Source organism: Pseudophryne corroboree, chromosome 6, assembly GCF_028390025.1.
Source record: "Pseudophryne corroboree isolate aPseCor3 chromosome 6, aPseCor3.hap2, whole genome shotgun sequence".
Lineage (NCBI taxonomy): Eukaryota > Metazoa > Chordata > Amphibia > Anura > Myobatrachidae > Pseudophryne > Pseudophryne corroboree.
In genome coordinates this window covers 288,632,080-288,646,865 of record NC_086449.1, presented here as the reverse complement: position 1 = coordinate 288,646,865, position 14,786 = coordinate 288,632,080, and the positions used below count along the sequence as shown (strand labels likewise).

The 14,786-nt window shown below is 47.0% G+C and overlaps 1 protein-coding gene and 1 pseudogene across 1 annotated transcript in view; both read right to left on the bottom strand.

Moving 5' to 3' along the window:
• The window catches only part of UNC13C (unc-13 homolog C), a 1,008,422-nt gene extending 1,006,538 nt beyond the window's left edge, over window positions 1-1,884 (bottom strand). Inside the window, exon 1 of the mRNA XM_063926117.1 lies at window positions 1,330-1,884. The gene's annotated coding sequence lies outside the window, so the exon portion shown is untranslated. The remainder of the gene's footprint in view (window positions 1-1,329) is intronic.
• Window positions 1,885-5,893: 4,009 nt separating this feature from the next.
• LOC134936930 (5S ribosomal RNA) lies at window positions 5,894-6,011 on the bottom strand (annotated as a pseudogene).
• Window positions 6,012-14,786: the final 8,775 nt, after the last annotated feature.

The window sequence follows — 14,786 nt, the reverse complement described above, 5'->3', positions numbered from 1 at the left end:
GATCAAAAGAAGTGAAAGAAGCAGTTAAATGTTAATATAGACCAATGGAATCAAGGCACTGTATTCAATGAGCCAGGAATTCCGCTTCAAGTAATGGTCTCATCCAAAGCTGGACTCAGGTGTTTACATTTCTGAGCAACCAAACATATGATTAGTATTAGCAATTTTCTGCCAGCCAAATAACGCTAACCCTTTGTAAGCCAGATTGTACTGAATTGACATGACACACAGGCTCACCTAAACTGCAATGTGACAATTATCCAACACAGCAAATTAAAGAATTTTGAAATAAGGTGTATTTATTGGATAAGACTCAGGCAAGAAAATAATCTAAAATTCATATAATATTTTTCTGTTTTTTTTCACCCCCATAGATATTAAAAATGTTTCTAGTTGTAATGATAAGATTGTGATAACTGCTTCCCCTTTAAATTGACTGTGCAATGGTCTAGTTCAGCTTGTTTCCACTTCAAAGTGCTAATTGTTTCCAGTTATGTTATCATGTTCAGCCCAAATCACAATCTAATCTGAATGACAATTGCTCGGGAGAATTATCTACAGTGTACTGTGGCTGATATTTGCAGATAAACTGCGGGGTGTTCATCTTGAAAGATTAATCAAGAAGCAGAAATGCATAAGCATCTGTAAATCTCAATTTAATACTAATCCTTTGGTGAACTAGAAAAAAAAAACAACAACTATTTCACATCAGCAGCAGCAGCTCCAGCACCATACGTTCCCTGCCTGACGTGATGCACAGCCATAGGCGACAACAGCTCTGTGTGAGAGTGTGCTGGGGATAGTGTATGCTGTAGCATTGCAATGTAGCAACTGCCTGCACTGCCTTGTGTGATTGTATTTGTTACCCAAAGCCTGGGCTGCTGTACACAGGCGTCTCAGGTTTGCACGGCTGGCTACGCTGCCAAAGGGTTTCTGCAATGAGCAACGGTCTGAAAAGTCAATTTTAACACTTTCATTTCCAAAATACACGGTATACACGCGAACACATCACTGCCCTCCCCAAAATGTGACTTTCACCACGTTTGAACTTTGCATGCTAACGTGGAAGTACAATGTCATGCAGCCACCGGCATAGGAGTACAGCACTGCCCCCACCGCCCACCCCCAGCTTGTAGTAACAGTGCAAGCCATCGTCTCCTAACAAATGCACAACCGCTGCTCGGCAATGGTGAGATGCATGCTACATCATGCTGTAATATGGCTTGCTGATGAATAAAATACAAGTTAGACAATGGAGTATTCAGGGAGGTGGGGGGATGAATACATACCTGCCAGCGATCTCTTCCCAAAAGAAAGAAAATTACATACCCTGGCTGGTCCTATAGCGTGCGTTTATTCCTTATATCCATTGTACATTCCGACTCATCCATTCATCTCCAGCACGTTACTATACAACACGGAGCTGCCTCACAGTAATGTGACTTAAGTGCAGTCAGGCATGTTCCTAATCTGCAATGGGATCTGCTCCTCTACATTCCGCCGCGCTCTCCTGGTACCGTCACAGGCATGGTTCTAACTCCTCCTGCTATTCCTATCTACCGCTTCCTACTCAGGCACTATAGAGATATGTATCACGGCTCTGAGATAACAAGCCCGGAGTCAGGTTCCCACTTCTGCAAAAGGCAAAGATAAAAAAGCCCAAAGCCTCAAGAACTGAGCCCAGCAGACATCCCGGCGTTCCCGGAGCTCGCAACTTCACACATCGCTGTTCCTTCTGAATGCAGCATAGACTGCAATAGCCACAGCCCGCCTCTGTGCACAGCAGCCCCTTCGCTTCTTCTCGCAGTGAGGGGGGGAATCAGGAAAGCGTGAGAGGCTTCTCTAGTGAAGTCCTCGGTCACAGATCCAACACATGCGCCGCACTCCCACAGCCAGCAGCAGGTGCATCACTGGCCACAGCACCCCGAGCAGTCTGAGGTACCGCCTCCAGCTTGTAGAGGAAATCTGGTTGCTAGGGCCATGTCTTGGCTAACCTTTCATTTATCACAATAACGTGACCAAGAGTGACAACTACACAGCCATTTCTTCCAGCAGAGTCCTTTCACTGCGTCTGGACACTTCAATAATACAGCTGATGGATATGCCTTGGCCATGGTGCTGAAATCAGAAAGGAAATGTCCCGGGATTCATTGCATTTTACTCCACATAGTCTATCCATAAAGTGATTTCTAATAATTATCATGTATCAATTTCATACCGAACCCTCTCAAATAAATCTATCTATCTATCTATCTATCTATCTATCTATCTATCATCCCTATCAACTTCATGTCCATCTACTTACCAGGCGCGTTTCTAAAGAGAAGTGGGCCCTTGTGCACCTCTGGGTGGGCCCCCTCCTCTGAACGGCGCTGTAGAATCTGGCAATGTGCCGGAGTCTACTGCGCATGCGCAGATCTCCGGAAACATGGTGCCCACCATGATCCGGAGACCAATTTGGCTACCGCGCATGCATGGCAGACATTTTGGTGGGGATTTCCGTTGCGGATGCTGCGCCCGCTGCTGGACTCCGGTAAGGTAAGTATTTAAATGTGTGCGGGGTGGGCCCCCCCTGGACCCAGGGGGCCGTGTGCACCGCACACATTGCACCCATTATAGAAACGCCAATGCTACTTACCTACATCATATATATCTAAAGCTGGGTACACACCTATACAATTATTGACCTGATCAACAGATATCAAGTGATTGGGCCAATGATTCTGTAGGTGTGTATGTAGGAGCATTAGCTGATAAACAGCTTAAATACTCCAGCAAGTGATCGGATCGGAAAGGTTGCATTTTATATGCAGTTTAATATTTAAACTACCTGACCTCCCAATCCCATAGAAGAATGTACACACTGAGCAATTTTAGCTCCGTATGTACGGGGTCAAGCTGGGTACACACGACTCAGCCAATCAAGGGCATTTAAGCTGGCCATACATTACGATGATATCAGATATGAATATAAGATTTCAACGCAACGTATGATGCATTATGTGCACATCGTATGTGTTTTCGGTAGGCTTACGATGCATTGCGCATCCCCATTGGTCAAATGTCGCATTCGTGCAGCCCATATTATCCGTTGTAATCATATTGACATTATACCTTGTTTTATGCACATACAATGCATCTTGGTGGTCATTTCGAGTTGATCGCAGCCAGCAACTTTTTGCTGCTGCTGCGATCAACTAGCCCACGCCTATGGGGGAGTGTATTTTAGCTTAGCAGGGCTGCGATCGCTTGTGCAGCCCTGCTAAGCTAAAAAAATGTCACTCAAAACTAGACTAGCCCTGGACATACTTACCCTGTGCGATGGATCCAGCGATGATGGGCCCGGCTTTGATGTCACACCTCCGCCCTCCGTTGTCCTGGACACGCCTGCGTTATACTCATCACTCACCGAAAACGTCTCCAAACGGTCCGGATACGCCCATCCACGCCTCCTTCCTGTCAATCTTCTTAAGGGTCACGGCTGCGACCGCTTCCATCAGTAGCCATGACATAACCCGGCGACCCCTGTTGCCGGGCAATGTCGCGCACTGCGCCCACAGTGCATGCGCATTCCGCACCCGTTGACACCGCAGCGAAAAACCGCTGCATGCAAACGGGTCGGAATGACCCCCTTTATACGATCAGCATCATTCCTTCCTGGTGATCACGTGCTTTTTGTGAGGCACACAATCGATTGATAGATTGCATGCTTCATCGTATGCACATAAAACTCTAAATCGTGTGTTAGGGACTCCCGGGGGGATTGAAGGGAAATCTTATGAGGAATCAGATCAGATGCTGGTGGTCCTAATGTACAGTATGGCCAGCTTTAATCCGATTGGCTGACTGATCGGTAATATGTGTACGCAGCTTGTCCGTGCACAATACACCCAGACACAAAACAAGGAGTGTTTCTGATTTTCAAAGACTGCTCCACACTTTCTGACACTATGGAGGAGTGGGAATAGCAAGCATTTGTCTGGATTCTGACCATTGGATTTCATTGGCTGCTGGGATTCCGGGGTTGGTCTCCTGACCTCTGGGATTTTGGCGTCGGTATCCTGACCACCAGGAAATTTACTGTGATCTGGTTAGACTCTAGATTGCAGTCTAAAATGCTAATTAGCCATTTGCATGACATTTTGGTTCTAAAATCGTGGAAACTGCCTCCGATCTCATCTAGCTCATATCCATCTATCTTTACTTTTTGCTAAAGCTCTACAAGGCCAAAATCAGATTGTTGAAGTAAATGAATGCACTCAGGATTGTTTGATTCAATCACTCAAATGCCAAAAATAATTTACCATTGGACCAAAACTGGCCTATCTGTGTAGAGTTTGTTATGATCAATCAGTACGATGCTCTGGAGAAGAGAAAATAGCTGCTTTTTATCTATAGCCACATCATTTCTGAAAAAAGTGTCAGCCTGAGGGATTGACAACAGATAGTATTAAACTCTTCAGGAAAAATCATTGTGCGCACAGTATGGTCAGGCAATTCTCCCCAAATATTGTACCAATTTCTATAGAAGCAAAACTAGATAACAAAAGTACTATACACTATAATTAATATACAAACATAGCCCCTAAAACAACATTAGATGTAGATATTTACTAATAGTTTGTATCAAAGTTTAGGAAATGCAGAAATATAAACCCGTATCCTAATTCAGTCAATGCAGCAGATCCTGTCAGGAATGCCATGAAAATAATTCTTGCTAATCATCAGACAGCAAGAAAAAGAAAGAAGACTTCTTTCTGGGCGCACACTTGGAATGAATAATTGTGAGAAATTAATGAAAAGAATAAAACTTTACTTTTAATACAGCCATTTGAAAGATAAATCTCCTATAATACAAGGGCATAACATACATATAACACAACAGTAATTAAAAAGGTGGTTGGCGGTAGGACTAAAATTTGTCTGAGGTATCCAATCCCTAATAATTGGGAAATCCCTGGTGGTGAGAAGCCCTGTAAATAATGTTGATATTGTGGGGACCAGATATTAACTGTATATAGGCAATGCTGAGAGTTAATAAGACCCAGAGGCAGAACTCTGGGAGGCAACGGAGTCAGCTGCCGCCGGGCTCCTGCTTTGAAGGGGGGCACCTCTCCTCCTGTTCCGTGTGTTCAGCGACATTAATCAATTAAGTTAATTGACAGCAGCCAGTATCTCTTCCGTAGCTCACTTCCCCACTAGTCACTACACCTTACAAATCACACCCTCTTTATTATAGATACACTGGAAGCAGACACCTTACTGATGAAGCTATTTGCTCCTATAAAGGAAGCATGAGAATTCTAACTGTGCAGTTATTTCTCTGACAATTACAAGTAACTTCATATAGTTAGCTGCTCTTGCATAGGAAGTAGGAGAATTCTATCTCCATCAGTAAGGTGCATGCTTTCAGTGTAAAAGGTTGTGGGTTCTAATCCTGGGTATGACACTTGCAAATTAATTGTCAGAGAAATAATCAGCATTGTGAGTGACTGAGCAGATCTATGAAGTGTGTGGCTGGACCCCTACATAGATCTGCCTAGTTGCAACGGTTTTGTAGTAGCTTCATATAGTTAGAATCGGCAGGCTTGCTATGCAGGAGCAACAAATAAAAAATATTTTGTTACATATAGCATGCTGTTATTGTGAATCGTGAGTTCCGAGCCTGCACACTGTATATATGTATATATATATATATATATATATATATATATATATATATATATATATATATATATGGCACCAATATTTTTCTTGCCTCCGGGCAACTGTGACAAACTTACGCCACCGATAAGACTGATAGATGGTGGGGTACCTGGAGTTGCAGAGATCAAATGCAAGAAAAAGTATGATTCTGCTTTCGATGTTAGACTGGAGTTGTTCCTAGGTTTTCAACCTACTACACCGAGTCTTCCCTGGTAGTCACCCACCAAGTACTGACCCGGCCCTCTACTGTTTAGCTTCCAAGATCAGATGAGATTGGGCACAAGCAGTGAGGTATGATAGTAGGCATACTGTGTTTGATGCGTCCATCTCCCGAATCATTGATGAGAGTTCAGAAGGAAGTAATCAGAGAATAGAAAAAAGAAGGATCCGCTTTTGGTGTTAGATGGTGACCAAATGTCCCATCAGTTGGAGAACTGCCATGGGAGGGTGCCCGCCAAATCACCAATGAGAGTCCTGAATGGGGGAAATAAATGTACTCCAACCGTGGTGCCCCTGTAGCTATATAGCCAAGTGAAAATCATATCTAAATGTATCCAGATTCCTCAGTGATAATGGTAAAGCCTGTTAGTAACAATTGTTGCCCTTTGAAGTATCAAAAGGTTAACAGACTCAACAAGGCAAGATATTGTAACAGAATGTTATGAAAAGGCAAGTTTATAAAGCAAGACAGATCATATATTTTAGAAAACAAATATATGATTTGATTTCCTGACTGCAATTTATTCAATATGCTATACTGACAATGATACTTGTTGCTAGCCCCTGTAAATTCACATTAAGAGACAACAGCACAGTAGCAATCATTAGTAAACTGAAATGAAAGACTCAAGTCTGAAAAGCACAGATGCCCTTTTGTAAATAAACAATCTGCAATGAAACAATGTATAACATAACAATAGTGACATAATATGATAAACAAATACTGCACAATTATGTTTAACTAAAAGAACTGTAATTTAATAATAGCCCTTATTGGTGAGTGTTAATCTTATACTATACACGTGAGTGTTAATCCTGGGGAATGATCTCTCAGCAGAAAGTTATCATGTAGAACACTTATATGCTTAATCAACTCAAAAGCTATCACAGCCCGCAGCATGGTAGCGCTTGTCCAATTGTTTGCTAATATTTTACCTTGTGAATAATTGTCTGCTTGTGTTCTTCCTATGTATTGTACTTAGGGCCTGATGCATGTTTGTAAGTAAAGCAGAAAAGCAAGCAACTAGGCAAAACCATGTTGCACTGCAGGTGGGGCAGATGTAACATGTGCAGAGGGGATGTGGTCAAGATGCCAGCTGTAGGGATCCTGGCAGTCGGAATGCTGATGCCGGACTCTCAATAGCCATCAGAAAGCCAATGCCAGAATTCCGACAGAAGACTGGCACTAGAATCCGGAAAGCCGGCATCCTGAACGTAAGTATAGCAGACGGGTTGGGGTTAGGGCCAGGGGGGAAGGGGGGAGTTAGGGTTAGGCTTCGGGGAGGGGGGTTAGGCATCACAGGGGGGAGGTTAGGTTTAGGCACTAAGGGGGGGAAGGTTAGGCTGCAGGTAAGGTGAGTCATGTTTAAGCACCACCCGGTCGAGGTTAGGGTTAGGCTGCAGAATAGGAGGGTTAGGTGTCAGAGGAGAAGGGGGGGGGGGGGATTGCGGGAGAGATACACTCCCCTGTTGGGATTTACCGTATTGGGATTCCAGAGTCGTCAGTCGGGATATCATACTGAATCTGTGCAGAGAGATCCAGATATGGGTGGGGTCTGTTCAAACTAAAATCTAAATTGCAGTGTACAAATTAAGCTGTCCAGTATTTGTGGGCTACATGCAAAAGCAGCCAGTATTTACTCTGCACAGAAATAATATTACCCACCCAAATCTAAAACCTCTCTGCACGTTACATCTGCTCCACTTTCAGTACAACATGGTTTTGTCCAGTTGCTTGCTTTTTTTGCTTTACTTACAATCATGAATCAGGCCCTTAATGCAGTGATCTACAATTTTCAATTGTTGGTATATTTCTTAAAATTATGATGTCCTACAGTAAATATGAGGAACTGGGTAATGTTGTAGTGTTAGATCATATAGTAAACTCACTCAGCCCATGCTACACTGCATTGAATGTAACAAGAATCTTTAAACATACAAACAACGTACAAGGAGAAGGCTTTTAAGATAGATACCAAAACTTGACCATGCATTGATCATGTCATTTGTTCTGCAAACATGTATGTGTACGAACCTTCAAATGTAACAACGTATTAGTGGTTTCTATTGCACATTCTAATAGCTCTTTATGTACCACACAGTTGTCATGGCTTTAACAAATAATAGAGAAATAGAGGAGTAAAACATACATGTAAACATTCCCTACACAAACATGCCTATACAAGCCAGGGGCCTGGCAAAGGAGTTGGATGTTGGGGTACTATTGTTCCACCCTTCCTAATATCTGTGTTTAATAACCGGGTTAAATTCCTATATTAGAGAAAACAATATATCGTTTATTATAAAGATAATTACAACTGTCAAATTGCTCTTTTTACATCCAAAGAACATTAGCGTTTACATAAAGTACCACTTAAAGATAAATAAAAAAAACGTACTTTACTAAACGTATTAAAGACATCTTGTAATGGATGGACATATCAGTCTTTTTTTCCTGCAGCAAGCAAACAACTCACTAGAGGATCCAGTGTATTGATAAAGTGTACTTTACTAAATGACCAGTGATTTGTGAAGACTGTAATTAATTACAGCAAGGTTCTGATCATCACTTCCAGCAATATAGCCCAGACAGAAAAAAATAAATGTATTCAGGCATACCAGTCAGCATCCATCATTCTTCTCCTGAGCACAGACTATTGTTCTCTGACAGTCATGGTCAGAGGGAGAGAGCAGAAAACCCCCAAAACTCCACTTTTAAAGTACTGTATATGAAAAAACACTGCAGTCCTTTTCATAGACTAATCTGTATTTTCAATATAACAAAACCAAGATTAAATGTAACGACAAAATGTTTTATGAGGGACAACTGGACAGGATATCTAGCATCACCCTGAAAACTTATTTGTAATAATATAACATATTCAATGATGCTGCTTTACAAAGAGAAGTCTGAAACAGTTATACTGCATGGGGCATAAATATTATCAGCTTATCGTGGAAATAAGAAATTACTGATTGTGGACATGTACCACTAATCACATCCAGGGACAGTGGCTTCGGCAAGATCGCTAATGCGTTCTGGAACCGACTGCACTACTATGCATGTGTGGTGAGAGTACACATGCGTGAACGGAGAGTGCCAGGAAGGGATGCTTCAAATCCCTCTCCCAGAAAAAGTTGCAGATTGTAGCCTATAGACAGTGGTGCAAGTAGAAAAAATGTCTTCCAGGTACTGTGTGCGCGCGGCGAAGGCGCGCATGCCAAAAAAAAATGGGCGTGGCCAAACACCATATGGGGCGTGACCAATGGAAATGTGGGCGTGATACACATATGGGGGAGGGGCAGATACACATATGACCCCCACAGTGCCAGATACACGTTGTCCCACAGTACCAGATACCCGTTGCCCCACAGTGCCAGATACACGAATGCCCCACAGTGCCAGATACACGAATGCCCCACAGTGCCAGATATACATTGCCCCCACAGTGCCAGATATACATTGCACCCACAGTGCCAGATATACATTGCACCCACAGTGCCAGATATACATTGCACCCACAGTGCCAGATATACATTGCCCACAACAGTGCCAGATATACATTGCCCACAACAGTGCCAGATATACATTGCCCCCCACAGTGCCAGATATACATTGCCCCCCACAGTGCCAGATATACATTGCCCGCCACAGTGCCAGATATACATTGCCCGCCACAGTGCCAGATATACATTGCCCGCCACAGTGCCAGATATACATTGCCCGCCACAGTGCCAGATATACATTGCCTCCCACAGTGCCAGATATACATTGCCCGCCACAGTGCCAGGTATACATTGCCCCCCACAGTGCCAGGTATACATTGCCCCCCACAGTGCCAGGTATACATTGCCCCCCACAGTGCCAGATATACAATGCCCCCCACAGTGCCAGGTATTCCTGAAGCAGCAGAATCCCCCCTCCCCTTCCCCTGCTCACCGCTGCTGCTGACTTGTGTGAGGGGAGGAGAGCGCAGCCTGCGCCTCTCCTTCCCCTCAGTCTCCGGCGGGTGAGTTCAATCTTCAGCGCCGATCCGTGAGCCAATCAAAGCTCCGCTAGCTCTGATTGGCTCATGGGCGGCGCTGATTTGAAAGAAGACATTGAGGGGAGGAGAGGCGCAGGTTGCGCTCTCCTCCCCTCACATCAACAGTAGCAAGCGGCGGCCCATCGGTGTGGGTACGGCGTACCCACGGCGAAATTCTTAAGGGTACGCCGTACCCACCCGTACCCGCATACTTGCACCGCTGCCTATAGATTACAATGGCGTTCATTACCAGGGCCAAACTCACACTTGCCTGCTCTCCCAGAATGGCCTGGAGGCTACCGAAAATCAGGTGGCACTCCCGGCCATCCTAAAGAGTGGTCAAGTCACCAGGCCGGGTGCCCCCCACCTCAGTGGCGTGCAGTGAGGTAAGAGGCTGGTGAGGCACTACAGCAATAATGTCCGCCGAATCCTGCCGATGACCCCTACCACCGCCGAGCCAATGCCCGCTACTGCCTCTGAGCCGATGCCTGCTGCCACTGCCAATGGCTTACAAACTTGCCCACCATCAACTGACCCAGCCCTCCGCCACAAATTTGCATCTCAATCCGATGCCGCCAATGCCCGCTGCCTGCCTGCTCATCATACTGGTGATATATTGTACATGTTTATAGAAAAAAAATAAAAATTAGTGTTTGGGAAGGGAGTGGGAGGAGGATATGAATGCAATTTTGTTTTCCAGGGCCTCCATTAACTTAATGGAGAAGGGTCTGAATGGGTTAAAACATGTAAAAAAAAAATGTGTGAGGTCCCCCTTCCAAGTATAACCAGCCTCGGGCTCATTGAGCCGGTCCTGGTTGTTTAAATACTGGGGAAAAATTGGACAGGGATTCCTCATATTTAGACAACCAGCACCGGTCTCTTAGACCGGTCCTGGTTCCAAAAATACGGGGGACAAAAGATGAAGGGGTCCCCCGTATTTTGAAAACCAGCACCGGGCTCCACTAGCAAGGGACATAATGCCACAGCCGGGGAACACATTTATGTAGGTCCCTGCGGCCGTGGCATTACCCCCCAACTAGTCACCCCTGGCCGGGGTTCCCTGGAGGAGTGGGGACCCCTTAAATCAAGAGGTCCACCCCCTCCAGGCACCCAAGGGCCGGGGTGAAGCCTGAGGCTTTCCCCAGCACCCCTGGGCGGTGGGTGCCGGGCTGATAAGCCATAAGTGTGTATAAAAAAGAATATTGTTTTTTGTTGTGGAACTACAAGGCCCAGCAAGCCTCCCCCGCTTGCTGGTACTTGGAGAACCTCAAGTACCAGCATGCGGGAAAATAACGGGCCCGCTGGTACCTGTAGTTCTACAACAACAAAAATAGCCAAATAAAAACACAACACACACCGTGAAAGTAAAAATTTATTAAAACACACTTACACACTCACACATACTTACCTACATCCCACGCCGGTCACGTCCACTTGTCCATGTAGAATCCAATAGGTGATTCCTGTAAAAATGAGAGAGAGATTATTTACCTACATTCCACGCCGGTCACGTCCACTTGTCCAGTAGAATCCAATAGGGCCGGTACCTGTAAAAATGAAAATTATACTTACAAACAAAGTAATCCACAGGAGGAGAGAGAGAAATTAATGAATATTATACACTCGCTGACGCGGGAGGACGTTAGCACAGACAGGGGAGAGTGCTGCTGCTGGCTGGGATGATGGAGCAGGCGCCCCCGATAGTTGTGAGCCTAGTAGCTATACCCCTAGTAGCTTTGCCCCCTGTAGCAGTGCCCCCAGTAGCAGTGCCCCGAGTAGTTGTGACCCCAGTCGCTGTGCCCCTTGTAGCTGTGCCCCCTGTAGCTGTGCCCGTTGTAGCTGTGCCCCTTGTAGCAGTGCCCTGAGTAGTTGTGCCCCCAGTCACTGTGGCCCCTGTAGCTTTGCCCCCAGTCACTGTGCCCCCAGTAGTTGTGACCCCAGTCGCTGTGCCCCTTGTAGCTTTGCCCCCAATAGCAGTGCCCCCTAGCTGTGCCCCGAGTAGTTGTGCCCCCTGTCGCTGTGCCCCCTGTAGCTTTGCCCCCAGTAGCTGTGACCCCAGTCGCTGTGCACCCTGTAGCTGTGCCCCCAGTAGCTGTGCCCCCAGTAGCTGTGACCCCAGTCGCTGTGCCCCTTGTAGCTTTGCCCCCAATAGCTGTGCCCCCTAGCTATGCCCCGAGTAGTTGTGCCCCCTGTCGCTGTGCCCCCAGTCGCTGTGCCCCCTGTAGCTTTGCCCCCAGTAGCTGAGACCCCTGTAATTGTGCCCCCAGTTGCTGTGCCCCCCAGTTGCTGTGCCCCTTGTAGTTGTGCCCCCGAGTTGCTGTGCCCCTTGTAGTTGTGCCCCTTTTGCTGTGCCCCTGTTGCTGTGCCCCTTGTTGTTGTGCCCCCCAGTTGCTGTGCCCCTTATAGTTGTGACCCTGTTGCTGTGCCCCTTGTAGTTGTGCCCCCCAGTTGCTGTGCCCCTTGTAGTTGTGCCCCTTGTAGTTGTGCCCCCAGTTGCTGTGCCCCTTGTAGTTGTGCCCCCCAGTTGCTGTGCCCCTTGTAGTTGTGCCCCCCAGTTGCTGTGCCCCTTATAGTTGTGCCCCTTGTAGTTGTGCCTCTTTTGCTGTGCCCCTGTTGCTGTGCCCCCCAGCTGCTCTGCCCCCAACACAAACACACACAAAAAAAACCCACACACACATACCTCCGTCTCTGTCCGCCAGCTCGTCTCTGCTGTACTATGGGAGAGACATCATGACTCATGACGTCTCTCCCATAGTAGCGCCGCTCAGACACCAGGGATCAATTATGACCTCAGGTGTCAGTCAGCGGGCGCCCACACAGCCTGCTGCAGCCGGGAAGGGGGCTCGCTAGTGATTGGATCCAGCACTGGATCCGCTGGGCCAATCACATCTGGGACACTGAAAGGGGCGTGCACGCCCCTGTCATTGCGGCACCAGTGTAGGTGCCGCTTCCCCATTCATTTTCAATGGGCTTTCACAGCCCATTGCTGCGTCCCGCCCCCTGCCCGCCCCCTGCTGCCCGGACTTTTAGTGTTAGCAGCGGGAGGCACCTCTCCCGCTGCCTCCCAGCTGTCCCTCGCAAGCAGCCACAGGGGGGGAGAATTATTAAAATAATAAAAAAAGATATTTATAACAGACTGTGTTATAAATATCTTCTTTTTATTATTTTAATCATTATGACAGGGGAGGCACTGCCTCCCCTGACTGCACGTCCCTGCCCCACCTGCACCACCCCACATCAAAGCCAGCCAATTGCCAACACACCTCCAAGTAGTGGTCACAGTCCAGGTGGTTCCAATGACGCGATTTGTGCTGAATCGCGTCATTGTGGCCTTGCCGCCCGCCTTACAATGCTGGTGATCTCTGCATTTTGTAGCAGGACAGGCACACAATGACTTGGTCATGCGATCATGCCCCCAGTTCCACCCTCTATTTGGCCTCACGTCCCCTGCCAATAAATATGCACCTATAACAGCAATTGTACTATTGGGTCACAGCATACAGAGTAGGACATGCACCAGTTTTTGTAGTGTACAGTTATCTTACATGAATTCATTCTGCGTCTGCTCCTAAGGTGGATACACTCATGTGCCAATACAGACATGCGTGATTCTGGCACTTTTACCCACTTATTTAGTCACAGTACAGAGAAGGTGTAATACTGTAAGACATGGATCTTCAATCTGCGGCCCTCCAGCTGCTGTGGCACTACACATCCCAGCATGCCCTGCCTCAATTTTAGCATGCGTTAATTGCAGAACTGTGGCAGAGCATGCTGGGTTGTGTAGTTCCACAGCAGCTGGAGGGCCACAGATTGAAGACCCATGCTGTAAGAGGCAGTGCTGTAACTAGGCATTTTAGCGCTGTGTGCAAGAAATGACATTGGTGCGCCCCCCCCCCCCATGTAAGATAGGGGCAGTGCGCGTTGTAGGCGCGTGGAAAATATATAGGGGTGTGGCTTCATGGGGAAGGGGTGTGGCCACAAAATAATAGCAATTCATACTACGGTGCACAGTAGTCTCCATTGTTCAAATCACGCTGCACAGTAGCGCCACTACACCAGGTAGAGCCCTTTTATACATTACAGCAGACAGTGTCCCCCTTTTTACACATTACAGCAGACAGTCCCCCTTTTTAAACATTACAGCAGACAGCGTCCCCTTTTTACACATTACGGCAGACAGCGTCCCCTTTTTACACATTACGGCAGACAGCGTCCCCATTTTTACACATTACGGCAGATAGCGTCCCCTTTTTTACACATTACAGCAGACGGCGTCCCCGTTTTTACACATTACGGCAGACGGTGTCCCTCTTTATACACATTGCGGCAGCCAGTCCCCCTTTTTACACATTGCGGCAGCCAGTCCCCCTTTTTACACATTGCGGCAGACGGTGTCCCCCTGAGAGAGAGACAGACAGACATACTTACCATCTCCCCGCTGGCAGTCAAGCTCCTCGTGCAGCTCCCTCGGTGCAGGCATCGGAGAAGGAGGAGGAGGAGGGAGGGGAACTGGAGCCGCAGAAGCTCTATTTCATTGGTAGTAAGCGCCGCTGCAGCAGCCCCTCTCCTTCCGTATTGGCTGCCCGGCGCTGCTGTGGATGCTGGGATGGAGGAACCGCATCCCAGCATCCACAGCAGCGCCGGGCAGCCAATATGGAAGGAGAGGGTGCTGCTGCAGCGGCGCTTATTACCAATGAAATAGCGCTGCTGCGGCTCCAGTCCCCCTCCCTCCTCCTCCTTCTCCGCTACCCGGCGCTGCAGCTCTCCTCCCCAGTGCGGCGGCGCAGACTTCAGAGGCGGCATGTAATGAGCCAATTTGACTCATTACATGCC